Here is a 15,047-nt window from a genome sequence, read left to right as displayed (position 1 = left end):
ATCTTCCAATTCCTTCATTTGGTGAATCAAATATGTCGTAGGAGTTGGTTGACACAAGTGCTAGACCGGCAACACCTTCATCTTGAGTATCTTCGGAGTCGGAGTGATAACTTCTCTCGGAGTGGCTGTCGGAGTCGGAGCCGGATACCCATTCACCAACATGCGCTTGATGTCTTCGTTTTGTGTAGCTCCTTGATGGTTTTTCCTTCCTTTCCGAATCCTTGCTTCTCCGTGAGTATCTCCGTTCATAACGATCATCTCTACTCCTTCTCTCTCTTGGTGGTGATTCTTTGCTTCTTCTTTTTGGAGAATCTTCTTTTCTCTTGTAGGGAGCCGTACACTCATTGGAATAGTGTCCGAGTCTTCCACAATTATAGCAGTTTCGCTCTCGACTAGAAGATCTTTTGTCATTGTATAACCTTGACTTGAAGCTTCTATCTTTGCTTCTACTCTTGTAGAACTTGTTGAAGTTCTTCACCATTAAGCTCAATTCTTCATTGAAGGTTTGTTTCTCACTTGATGATGTGGGGACTTCACATGAGGCTTTGTAGGCACCACTTGATTTGTTGTGAAGTTCCTCTTTATCCTTGAGTGACATCTCATGAGCGACAATCCTTCCAATCACTTCCGTTGGTTTGAGATCTTTGTAATTGGGCATCATTTGAATCAATGTGCACACGGTATCATATTTCCCATCCAAGGCTCTTAGGATCTTCTTGATGATGAATCTATCGGTCATCTCTTCACTTCCTAAGCCGGCAATCTCATTTGTGATGAGAGCAAGCCTAGAGTACATTTCAGCGACACCTTCACCATCCTTCATCTTGAACTTGTCAAGTTGACTTTGGAGCACATCCAACTTGGATTCCTTGACGGAGTCGGTACCTTCGTGCATATCAATCAAAGTGTCCCAAATTTCCTTTGCATTCTCAAGGCGGCTGATTTTGTTGAATTCTTCGGGGCACAATCCGTTGAAGAGAATATCACAAGCTTGAGCATTGTATTGCAACATCTTCAACTCATCCGCGGTAGCTTCACGGTTTGGTTCTCTCCCATCAAAGAAGTCACCTTGCAAACCAACACAAACAATAGCCCATACCGCGGGGTTATGTCCAAGAATATGCATTTTCATTTTATGCTTCCAACTAGCAAAATTAGTGCCATCAAAGTAAGGACCTCTACGGTGATAATTTCCCTCGCTAGACGCCATACTCTCCTAGGTTGTGAAACCAAGGCTATGACCACCAAAAGCTATGGAGATCAAGGCAAATGGAGACCAAAGCTCTGATACCACTTGTAGGATCGAAAGTATGTCTAGAGGGGGGGTGATTAGACTACTTGACCAAATAAAAACTTAACCTTTTCCCAATTTTAGTTCTTGGCAGATTTTAGCTATCTTAGGACAAGTCAAGCAATCATTACACAGTTCAAGCAAGCATGCAAAGAGTATATTGGCAGCGGAAAGTAAAGCATGCAACTTGCAAGAATATAAAGGGAAGGGTTTGGAGAATTCAAACGCTATTGGAGACACGGATGTTTTTCCCGTGGTTCGGATAGGTGGTGCTATCCTACATCCACGTTGATGGAGACTTCAACCCACGAAGGGTAACGGTTGCGCGAGTCCACGGAGGGCTCCACCCACGAAGGGTCCACGAAGAAGCAACCTTGTCTATCCCACCATGGCCATCGCCCACGAAGGACTTGCCTCACTAGCGGTAGATCTTCACGAAGTAGGCGATCTCCTTGCCCTTACAAACTCCTTGGTTCAACTCCACAATCTTGTCGGAGGCTCCCAAGTGACACCTAGCCAATCTAGGAGACACCACTCTCCAAGAAGTAACAAATGGTGTGTTGATGATGAACTCCTTGCTCTTGTGCTTCAAATGATAGTCTCCCCAACACTCAACTCTCTTTCATAGGATTTGGATCTGGTGGAAAGAAGATTTGAGTGGAAAGCAACTTGGGGAAGGCTAGAGATCAAGATTCATATGGTTTGAATGGAATATCTTGGTCTCAACACATGAGTAGGTGGTTCTCTCTCAGAACATATGAGTTGGAATGGTGTATGGGTTCTGATTGCTCTCTCTCCAAATGAAGAGGAGGTGGAGGGGTATTTATAGCCTCCACACAAAATCCAACCGTTACACACAATTTACCAATCTCGGTGGGACCGAATCAGAAAACTCGGTCGGACCGAAATAGTAAACCTAGTGACCGTTAGGAATTTCGGTGGGACTGACATGCAACTTGGTAGGACCGATTCGGTTAGGGTTTGGCCATAACGTAATCTCGGTGAGACCGATTGCACAAACTCGGTGAGGCCGAGTTTGGCAATAAGCTAACCAGAGAGTTGGTCAAGTAAACTCGGTGGGACCGACTCGCTCTTTCGGTGAGACCGAAAAGTTACAAGAAGGAAACATAGAGTTTACATTGCATTCTCGGTGGGACCGATTCGCTCTTTCGGTGAGACCGAAAAGTTACGAAAGGGAAACAGAGAGTTTGCAAGCCCATCTCGGTGAGACCGAGATCCTTATCGGTAGGACCGAATTGCTAGGGTTTGGCAGTGGCAAATGACAAGTAAAACTCGGTGGCGCCGGATTGAAAGAATCGGTATGACCGAGTTTGGCTTAGGGTTTAGGTCATTTGTGGCTATGGAAAAGTGGTTGAGGATTTTTGAGCATATCACCAAGCACATAAAGCAAGAGGCTCATTAAGCAACACCTCATCCCTCCTTGATAGTATTGGCTTTTCCTAAAGACTCAATGTGATCTTGGATCACTAAAATATAAAATGAAGAGTCTTGAACTTTTGAGCTTGAGCCAATTCTTTGTCCTTAGCATTTTGAGGGTTCCACTTTCACATCCATGCCATGCCAATCATTGAGCTTTCTTGAAATAATCATCTTGGAATAGCATTAGCTCAATGAGCTATATGTTGTTATGAATTACCAAAACCACCTAAGGATAGTTGCACTTTCAATCTCCCCCTTTTTGGTAATTGATGACAACATATAGATCAAACTTCGACAAAAGATAATAATCACGAAGTATATCGTCGCTTTGAGAAGTATGTGACAAGCAAGAGCTCCCCCTAAATTTGTGCATACTTAAGATTTGCTTTGGACTGCAAATGCACAAAGAGTTAGAGTCATGGGTTACTCTTCCATGTCACATACTATTTCGGACATGCCGCGGGCGCGTGCAAGTGTGTCTGGGCTCAGAACGGGCAACGGAAGGAACGGGGAGGCCGGGAAGGATGCAAGTTTTAAAACATGATGATGCAATGCACATGATGACATGATGAAATGAAACACGCAAGCAAATGACATGGCAACTACAGCGAATAACTGGAGGACACCTGGCACATCGGTCTCGGGGCGTTACAACACTCCACCACTATGAGAGGATCTCGTCACGAGATCTAGAATGGCACCGGAGGGAAAACAGAAGAGAAAGAGAAGAGGTAAAACTAAGTTGCTTCTTCGACAAACGAGTGAAGCCAAAGAACCTTGAAAGGTTAAACCATTTTGAGAAAAAAATACAACAGAGATGAGCGAATTTGAAAACACTCTGTTGGAAAAGAGGAACAAGGAAGAACAACTTCGGGCAGCACTCCGATTGAAAAGAAAATGAATTGAATAAGAACTTGATAAGATGAGAAGATACTTGATGAAATCACAATACACTGCCTCCGTAACTATTGAATGAATGGAACAAGGGGTAAGAAAGATCTCAGACAGCACTCCGGTTGAAAAGAGATGCAAAGCTTGATAAGGCGAAGAAAACTTGAGCCAAAAGGCACACCTCCGGTTAAATGGATAAGCACGAAAAGAACATGCTCTTGACAAGGGCAAGAAGAAGGTTTGAAGAAAGCAGCAACACAATGCCTCCAGGAGAAAGAAATAGAAGATAGATAATTGAAATAAAAGAATGTTGAAGAAAATGCCAACTTCTGCCACAAAAGAGTTTGAAAAGGCATATTAAGGAGAAGGGTCGAACGGAGTTATTGGAAAGCCAACAACGAAAGAATAAACTTGATATGGTCTTATGGAGTACATCTCAAATTATGAGGTGACAACCTGCCACTCACGGGAAAAGAATTGTATTGATATGAACAAGGAGACAAGAAAGTATATCGCACCGGAAAGGATAAATGAAGAAATTGGATCATTGATAAACACCATGAGAGCGACAATTCTTAAAGGAAAGCTTTAGGTGAAATATAACCCAAGATAATTCCAATGAAGAAAAATGATGGATTTAAAATATCTCATCCTTACAACATGTGAATCATGAAACATGAACTCAAATTATCAAGAATGGCATAATACCACCTCCAATGGTACAGAAGAAAGAATTGCACTCCGGATTACAAGAAGAAGAATGCTTGAGCTCCTTAAAAGAATCTCGATGAAAAAAAACTTTGAGAAGGAAATAAATCCTTGATGAACCATCATGTAGAACCTCCATGAAGAACTCCGTTAAACAAAAGAATGATCAAACGGAAAGAAAGGGTAGTTGAAAACACAAGGTGAAGCCTTGCAATGATTTAGATGGAGCTTCGCGACGAGATAATGCGGAAAAGCTTGGAACTCCAGAAAAGAAAGATGAAGAGATGAAATCAAGAATTTGATGATCCTCCGGAATAAGGAATTGAATTCGCTCGATGACATAAGAATAAGAATTATATTATGCTCGTCCTTCATCAATTAAATTGATGACAAACAATGGATTTGGCACACTACTTATTCTCGTAGAAAGGGTTAAGATAGATATAGCGCAAACTTGAGAAAGTCTTCAACGATCCACCGGTAGAATTGAAAACAACGAATAAATTGATATGATAAACAAGGAAGAGAAATCTTGAACGAACCACCGTAAGAATTGAAAACAACGAAGAAAAGATGAAGAAACACCGGGAAGAATTAAGCAAATGAACGAAGATGCTTGAGAGAATTTAGATACATGAGAACGAAGAGATCACGAGCCGATTAGAGGATATTTGGGCGATGCACCGGTAAGATTTGTAGAATGATAACTGAAAGCTGAAGAATGAGATAAACATGAATAGATGGACTCCGGATAGCAAACTGAGAAGACTCTTGAATTGCTCCAGATAGGTGAAAAGAATTCTCACGAACAAAACAATTACGGGAGGATGGCAACAAGCTAGAATCATGAATCCTGAAGAGAATTGATTAGATTAGGAGGAAAAACTCTTCTTCGGTCTTCAAATCCTGAGAATGACGACGAGAAACACCAACAAAAATTATTTAGACACTCCGGAATGAAGAATGGAAAGGTTGAGCCAACGATGAAAAGAATTTAACCGATCTTGGAGAAAGACATTTGACTGATGACAATTCATTCTTACGTTAAACTTTAGAAAAGAATTTGAAAAGCTCCGGAAAAATAAGAAGAGTCAGGTAAGATCCCGGGAAAATACCTGTGGGTTAGGGCCCACTCAAAAGAAAACACCGTTGAACGATTAACAAGAGAGAAAGCACTGGTTGAATTAAATGGCTTGAATGAGATAAACAACCTCGAAATAGGTTGAACGGATCTTGAATGACAAGACGAGCCTTTTGAGATAGCTTGAGCACGCGGGAACAAATGAATAGCGAGAAGTGAAAGATTAAGAATTGCACCTGCATGAGAAAGCATTGAAACGGGGAAAGGATATGATCAAACACCAAAAGCTTGATTTGAATCCACCGGAGAAGAAAAGAATGGAGAAAGAAGAACGAGTAGAGCATCTTCATGAGAAACACCGGGTAAAAACATGAAGGAAAAAGAATGGAGAGACTTCCATCAATAAAATGGATACTTGAATAAGACATCGGATTCCTTGAAGAAAAACAAAGGGAGGGAGGGTGGGAAAAACAAAGACAATTTGGAATGGAAGAAACGAACACCGTTGAGGAACTTAGAATTGATCTTGCGGATGTTGAAATGATCGGATCCACTTGAAGAGAAGCACACCGGTTAAAAAGGATTAACATGGCAATCTCGATGATCAAGAAGGATTAGTGTTCACATTGAGGTATGAGAACACCGCTTAGAGAAGGTATGGAATCAACATTTGACTTCGAAGCAACTCGAATACCACAACTCAAAACAAAACAAAGGATTGGCTTGCAAAATAAGCCAGAACAAACATATGATAGAGATTTCGTCCGAAGTTTTCGTGGTGGGGCCTACGCGGGCTCGATCGTACAGCACCATCATGTACAAGGCAGTGCACATGACATACGAAGCGTCCCCGAGTTGGCATAGCCAAGGACTCTTTAAGACACAACGAGACCACTGTAAAATCGACCGTGAATAGGCGGACCACTAGACGTCGAACCCCAATTTCATATCATACATCTGTCGGAAAGATATCCTAAGAGCTACTTGAATTCCCACTTATAAACTCCCGAAATTTTTCCGGTTATGCAATCAGGTGTTGGGGATACAGGGGAAGCATAATATCTCACCCAAATCTAGCAAATCCTACATCCAGCTGTATCCATCCTTCAACACATAACCAAGAAGCCTTCGGAAATCATCTACCTCAACCTTCGAAAAGCATCCGTTATACAAGTTATGGCAATACTCCCGAACTCCCGCCCCAGTACTGGGTGGCGTCGAGGTTATCTCACCAACGAACTGCATAAAAGAGATTTTCGATGTTGGCGTACTAAACTCAGGTATTCCAGAACTGCAATGATAAAATTATGACGACAACACCTCAGAGCTCAACTCCCCGGGACACTTCCACAAAACCCCTGACAGGAGGCACCAAGACAATGTTCTCGTCACAAAACCATCGGAACGATTCCAAGATACCCGCGTGATCCTAAATTTTTTTTAGTGAAATTTGATAAGAGAAGAGTCAAAACTCTACGTCAGGATGCCTTACCAGAGCGATGAGGAGACTGGGGAGTAAAAAGAATTCCTAAGCTCTCCGATATATAATTCCTAAATGACTCAAAACATTTTTCTAGACACAACTCGGCTGCTAAAAACGATCAAACAGTGGGGCTCCTAAGGTCGGGGAAGGCCCTGATTACCAACTTATAACGCCCTCGATGCGGCTATATCTCCCACGTGTCGAAGCACGACTTAGAGGCATAACCGCATTGAAAGCAATGTTGCAAGTGAGGTAATCTTCACACAACCCATGTAATACATAAGGGAAAGAGATACATAATTGGCTTACAATCGCCAGTTCACACAAATACATGAATAAAGCATTACATCAACCAAGTACAATCAGGGCCCGACTACGGAGCCAAAATAAAAGAAGAACCCCAAAAGCGACAAAGGTCCCCGATCGACCCCAACTGGGCTCCACTACTGATCGACTAGAATGAAACAACATAAAGGACAAGATCTTCATCGAGCTCCTCCTGAGCTTGGTTGCGTCATCTGCACGGTTCAACGGCACCTGCAAGCTGGTTTGGAAGTAACTGTGAGCCACGGGGACTCAGCAATCTCGCACCCTCGCGATCAAGACTATTTAAGCTTATGGGTAAGGTAAAGGTATGAGGTGGAGCTGCAGCAAGCGACTAGCATATATGGTGGCTAACATACGCAAATGAGAGCGAGAAGAGAAGGCAAAGCACGGTCGAGAAAAGTATGATCAAGAAGTGATCCTAAAACAACCTACGTCAAGCATAACTCCAACACCATGTTCACTTCCCGGACCCCACCGAGAAGAGACCATCACGGTCACACACACGGTTGATTCATTTTAATTAAGTTAAGGTTCAAGTTATCTACAACCGGACATTAACAAATTCCCATCTGCCCATAACTGCGGGCACGGCTTTCGAAAGTTCAAATCCCTGCAGGGTGTCCCAACTTAGCCCATGACAAGCTCTCACGGTCAATGAAGGAATAGACCTCCACCCGAGACGTTCCGATCAGACTTGGTATCCCGGTACAACAAGACATTTCGACAGGGTAAAACTAAACCAGCAACACCGCCCGAATGTGCCGGCAAATCCCGATAGGAGCTGCACATATCTCTTTCTCAGGGCACACTCAGATGAGACATCCTACGAGTAAAACCAACCCTCAAGTTGCCCCGAGGTGGCCCCGCAGTCTGCTCGGTCGGACCAACACTCAGAGGAGCACTGGCCCGGGGGGGGGGTTAGAATAAAGATGACCCTTGAGTCTGCAGAACCCAAGGGAAGGTGGTAGGTTGTTAGTGCAAATGGTAAAACCAATGTTGGGCATTGCTGGAGGAGCTTTACGTAAGGCGAACTATCAAGGGGTTCCCATTATAGCCCAACCGCATAAGGAACGCAAAATCCAGGAACATAACACCGATATGACGGAAACTAGGGCGGCAAGAGTGGAACAAAACACCAGGCATAAGGCCGAGCCTTCCACCCTTTACCAAGTATATAGATGCATTAATTTAATAAGATATATAGTGATATCCCAACAAGTAAACATGTCCCAACAAGGAACGACATCTCCATGTTCCAACAAGGAACAAACTTCAATCTTCACCTGCAACTAACAACGCTATAAGAGGGGCTGAGCAAAGCAGTAACATAGCCAATCAACGGTTTGCTAGGACATGATGGGTTAGAGGTTTGACATGGCAATTTGGGAGGCTTGAAAGCAAATGGTAGGCATCGTAGCATTGGCATAGCAAAAGAGCGAGCATCTAGCAAAGCAAAGATAGTAGTGATTTCGAGGGTATGATCATCTTGCCTGAAATCCCGCAAGGAAGAAGAACGAGTCCATGAAGAAGACAAACGGACATAGTCGAACGAATCCTCACAACACGACGTTATCGGAACCAACCCGAAGAAGCAATCACCGGAAAAGAAGCACACAGCATAGTAAACAACCAACACATAAACATGGCATGATGCACAACCAAGTATGATGCATGTTCGGTTTAATGAGGCATGGCATGGCAAAGTGCACAAACAACCCTACAAATTAAGTGGAGCTCAATATGCAATGAGTTGCATATTGACGAAACACCACGACAAGTTATTTAGTTCGATCTTGTTTATGTACCCAACAATATTAAATGTTGTTAGCATGGCAAGAGGTGAAGCATGATGAAACTATCTAATCTAGGCAAGTTTAAATGAGGCCGGAACAACAAAACAACAAGTTCGGAAACTCCTCATATGCATATTATTAGGTTTGGTACTGTTCTGCCCTAAACACAATTTTAGAGTTGTTAAACATGCAAAACAAGTAGACCAAGTTAAACTAGGCAAAATTCTACCCCATTTACATATAAAGATTATTAAAAACCGAGCTACGGTTATTTAGTGATGAATTAAAACATTTTAACAAGTTATTTGAGAAAATTTAAACAAACAACATTTTAAGAATTTTAACATGGCAAGAAAGTGGCAAATTATTAATCTACACAAAATTCTAAGCAAGTTTCATATATTAAGTTTTTCAATCCGATGCACGGTTGTGGAATTATTAAATGCATGATCAACAAGGGTTTTTCTGTAAAACTATTTTACACTGGATAATAGCTAAAATCACTGGAACAGAAAAAAAACATATCAGGCCGAAATGGACTAGCCAACAGCAGGGAAAAAAAGGTGGGCGCTGGGGGTGTGGCCTCACCCATGGGCCAGGCCCAAGTCGGTGGGGAGGAAGCACGTTGGGTCTGATCTGGAGCCCAACTGGTGACCCACGCGCGTGGTGGTCAAGCGCTCGATGCAGCGCTGCTGCACCTCACTGAAGAAGAACAGCAGCGAGGGAGGCATGGGTTCAGCGCGGCGCCGGGCGGGAACCGGCCGGAACGGGCGGATCCGGCGGCTGGGTGGCGGAGCGAAGGAGATCCGGTGGAGGAGGCGATGGTGGCGTCTCCATGGTGCTGGTTCGGGGCGTCGGTGTTCCTGTTGCTCGAAGCAGAGGCGAGGCAACAAGGCAGGGGCGAGGCCGACATGGCGACGCTGGGGGCTCCGGCAAGTGACGGGGAGGCCTGCGGGAGGTGGGACGAGCCGGACGATGTGGACTCCGTCGAAGGGCGCGGTCGGTGGAGCCTCAGGCGACGGACGGGCGACGAGGAGGTCGTCCATGGCGAAGGAAACTTGCGAGATCTCTGTTACAACGAGACAGGGAGAGAGAGGGGGTGAAACACGGGAGAGAGATGAGAGAGCCAGAGGAAGGAGTGGAAGAAAGGGAAGGCACCGGGCACGGGGAACCTCGGGAGGTTGCCGCTTGGTGGTCCGGCGAGGTCCTGCGGGGGCGCTCGAGGCAGCAGGGGGTCGGGACGGCCATGGCAGTTCCTGTCAGCGGCAAGAGGTCAGGCCACAGGGAGAGGCAGGGGCAACAAGAAGAAACAGGGGGAGAAAAGGAGGGCGGCGACTCATCTGCTAGCTGATTCGGGCACTCGGGAGGAGCTCGTCTCCCCGGGTCGACGAGGAGAGCAAGGAGGGAGAGGATCGATGGGCTTGGGTGGATCGAGGGAAGCAAAGGCTGGTTGGTTCGGTGGCGAAAACGAGGAAGGGAAGGAGACATCGCTGGTTGGGCAGGTGGATCGGGGTGGATACCGATGGGGATTTGGGAGATAAGTGCGGCGGCGGCGGCAGGGACAAGTCCCTAGTTTCTAGGGTTGGGTCCGTATATATATATAGTAAGTGTGTTTTTGGTGGGGCTAATCTGTCTCTCCGATCGTAATCGGACGGTCGGGAAAAATAGGCTAGGGAGCCGAAATAAAAAACGGAGACGTTTTGTAGATGTTTGGGGATGATCCGGACACAACGGTGGCGACAGTCTGGGTCGGGTTCGGGACAACTTTCGGACGTGCGCGAGGAGGGCCGCGGGCTGACGAGAGAGGTTAGGTTGGGTCTGGCGGATTGTGAAGAGCGGGTTGGTCTGAGAGAAGAGGGGAGAGATGCAGCCCGGCACGGTTTTCGGAGACCGAAAACGTCCGACTTTAGACCGGCTATACTGCCACTATAGTTATCCGTTGGGGCATCAAACGATCTCCGAATGCGAAGAAACTTGACAGGCGGTCTATCTACACTATAATAAGACCACACGTCAACTCTCATCCCATTCCGAGAACATTTTCCGGCCACTTATAAAATACTATTTCGGACATGCCGCGGGCGCGTGCAAGTGTGTCTGGGCTCAGAACGGGCAACGGAAGGAACGGGGAGGCCGGGACGGATGCAAGTTTTAAAACATGATGATGCAATGCACATGATGACATGATGAAATGAAACATGCAAGCAAATGACATGGCAACTACAGCGAATAACTGGAGGACACCTGGCACATCGGTCTCGGGGCGTTACACTCAGGCTACCTTGTAAGTACCTTATGCACGTCTAAATGTCTGGCCTTTCCACTTAGTAATATTAATATGTCTAAATTATACTATTGTAGTCTGGACCACGATAGCTCCCCGCGATCCTCAACAGGAGGTTCGCTAGATTCAAAGGAGATGGCCAGCATGTCACCATCGCCCGCTCAGTCTCCCTCGGCCAAGGGTGATGACGAGGTTGTAACGCCCTCGATGCGGCTATAGCTCCCACGTGTTGAGGCACGACTTAGAGGCATAACCGCATTGAAAGCAATGTCGCAAGTTAGGCAATCTTCACAACATCCCATGTAATATAGATAATAAAAGGGGAGATACATAGTTGGCTTACACTCGCCACGTCAATCAAAGTACATAAATAGCATTACAACATTCAAACACTCATGGCCCGACTACGGCGCCAAAATAAAAGACAAACCCCACATGCGACACGGTCCCGATCGCCCCAACTGGGCACCACTACTGATCATCAGGGAAAGACACGTAGTATCGGTGTGAGTCCTCGTCGAACTCCCACTGCAGCTCAAGCGCGTCATCTGGAATGGAACCATCAGGCCCTGCATCTGGTTTGGAAGTAATCTGTGAGCCACAGGGACTCAGCAATCTCGCACCCTCGCGATCAAGACTATTTAAGCTTAATAGGTAAGGCAAGGAAAATATGTGGAGCTGCAACAAGCGACTAGCATATATGGTGGCTATCCAGTTCGCAAAAGAGAGCGAGAAGAGGAGGCAAAGCGCGAATGAGTAACTAGAGGGCATCCTGCGGCAATCATTACTCCAACACCGTGTTCACTTCCCGGACTCCGTCGAGAAGAGACCATCACGGTAACTCACACAGTTGATTCATTTTAATTAAGTTAAGGTACGAATTATCTACAACCGGACATTAACAAATTCCCATCTGCCCATAACCACGGGCACGGCTTTCGAAAGTTCAAATCTCTGCAGGGAGTCCCAACTTAGCCCATGACAAGCTCTCACGGTCAACGAAGGAATAGACCTCCTCCCGAGACATTCCGATCAGACTCGGTATCCCGGTTCTACAAGACAACTCTGACAATGGTAAAACAAGTCCAGCAACACCACCCGCTATGCCGACAAATCCCGATAGGAGCTGCACATATCTCATTCTCAGGGCACACCGGATAAGCTAAGCGTACGGGAGCCAACGTAACCCAAGTTGCCAAGGGACGGCCCCGCACGGTGCTCTAGGTTGGACCAACGCTCAGTGGAGCACTGGCCCGGGGGTTTAAAATAAGATGACCCTTGAGTCCATGAAACCCAAGGGAAAAGGCTAGGTGGCAAATGGTAAAACCAAGGTTGGGCATTGCTGGAGGAGTTTTATTCAAGGCGGACTGTCAAGGGGTTCCCATTATCACCCAACCGCGGAAGGAACGCAAAAATCCGGGAACATAACACCGATATGACGGAAAACTAGGGCGGCCAAGAGTGGAACAAAACACTAGGCGAGAGGCCGAGCCTTCCACCCTTTACCAAGTATATAGATGCATTAAGATAACAAGATAATATGATGATATCCCAACAAGTAAAATAATTCCAACAAGGAACGATCTCCAATCTTCACCTGCAACTAGCAACGCTATAAGAGGGGCTGAGCAAAGCGGTAACATAGCCAATCAACGGTTTGCTAGGACATGGTGGGTTAGAGGTTTGACATATGGCAATTTGGGAGGCATGAAAGCAAGTGGTAGGCATCGTATCATAGGCATAGCAAAAGAGCGAGCATCTAGCATAGCAAAGATAGTAGTGATTTCGAGGGTATGATCATCTTGGCTGCAAAGTTGTCAGAGTTGACTGGATCCTCGAAAGCAAACTCAACGGGCTCCTCGTTAGAGAACTCGTCTCCCGGCTCTACCCAAACAAGACAAACAAGCAACAAGGACACAATCAACCACGTGCAAAGCTTAAACAATATGATGCAAGGATGGTATGCTATGCGGGATGCGATATGTGATGCATATGCAAGATTTGACAAGGAATGAATGAACCTGGCCTCAAATTAGAAATCCAAGTGTTCCACTAGAAAGGTGAGATGAAATCGCTTGAAAACGATATAAAGATCACCGGAATTGGAGTTACAGTTTGGAAATGGCAAGCGATTCAAATATGACCATGTTCTGCGATTAACAGCAAGTAACCCTCTAAATGCAACAAGATGAACATGCTACAGCACCCAAACATGACAACAAAATACATGGCAGGGATCCATTCATGTTTCTTAACAAAAGACTAGCACTGAGCTACGGCCAATGCATCCATTAACAGGTTCAAACAAGCATGGCAAAAATGCATTTGGCAAACAGATTTCAGACTTCGTGAAATTAACACTTGTCTGGAATTTCAGATCAGATAGCACTCTTTGGAGCATGAAAACACTATGCTACAGGACCTGAACATGGCAAATTAAAGCATGGCATGGAGCTACTCAAAGAGCTTAACAAAATTCTCTTAGTGACCTTGAGCCAAAAGAGATCAGAAAATACATTTGCAAGCATGTGAACATGGCAAAAACATAATCAGTTCTCAGACTTTGTGAAAACTGGAGCATGCTGAAACAGATATCAAGTAGGCATGTTTACGAGCTCGATGCACTCACTACAGAGCATGTCATGACAATCTAAGCATACACCCATCAAGAATACACAAAATACAAGCTAGACATGGCAAGAACAATAACATAGCATGCACGGATCAACTACAACATCCTCGGCAAAATCGCTAACAAGTAGACAATCTGCCCAGATTCACGAAATGACAAAAGTAGAGCTCGATTGACTCAAGCTAGGGTGCTCCATAATTGCAAAAAAAGACATGGATGGATAGATAACTACAAGATTAACAAAACATCCTTACTGATCATCCTCAAAAGAGGCACGGATCACTAGGAAACAACATGAACATATGGCATAATGAGATAAACAGACCAAGGACTTGGTGGAAATACTAAGTCCCCGAAATCAGCATTAACGAATGCTCCATTGTGCAAGCTTGTGCTAGTCACCACACACATCACAGAAATACATGGGTTGCACCTCTGGATAGATGGCAAAACATATAACAAAACTCATGAAGAGCCTAGGGGCATATCATGCACACATTAATCATGGCAAAAATGACAAATATCTAACTGGAGCAGCAGATCTGACAATTATCTCAAATAGCATTCTTCTAACAGCATTTCGGGCATCAAGATGAACTCAAATGAAAATGATGCAATGAGATGAAATGATGTGCTCTCTGAGACGAACATTTTGATATGCTATATGCCCAAAACGGAGCTACGGATGCAAAGTTACGATGCGATGATCATAGCCAAAATAATTAGGGTTTCGAACAAAAAGTCAACCCGAGACGAATCTCAGATCTAGATCCGCCCGGCGCGGTTTACGAGGTTCGCCGAGATGCACTGTTCATCGGAGAGAGCTGAGGCGGCCGGAGCTCAAGGACGAGGAAGAGGTCGGCGGGGCCGGGCACCGAACGTCGAGGAGGTGGGCGCGGCGGCATCGGCGGAGGTTGGTGGCATCGGGCGGCGCGGATGTCGCCGGACCAGGGCGGCGCGGCGGACTGCGGCCAGCCGGCGTCAAGCGGCGCGCGGAGGCTCCAGTCGCCTCGGCGGCCGGGCGCGAAGAGGACGGCGGGGCTTGAGGGCGAGACGAGGCGGGGGAACGTGGGCCGGGAGGGCCCCGAGCGGGCCTCACGGGCTGACGACGCTGGCG

Source organism: Triticum urartu, chromosome 3 (genome assembly GCF_003073215.2).
Source record: "Triticum urartu cultivar G1812 chromosome 3, Tu2.1, whole genome shotgun sequence".
NCBI classification, from domain to species: Eukaryota; Viridiplantae; Streptophyta; class Magnoliopsida; order Poales; family Poaceae; genus Triticum; species Triticum urartu.
Note: the sequence above shows the minus strand (reverse complement) of the source record.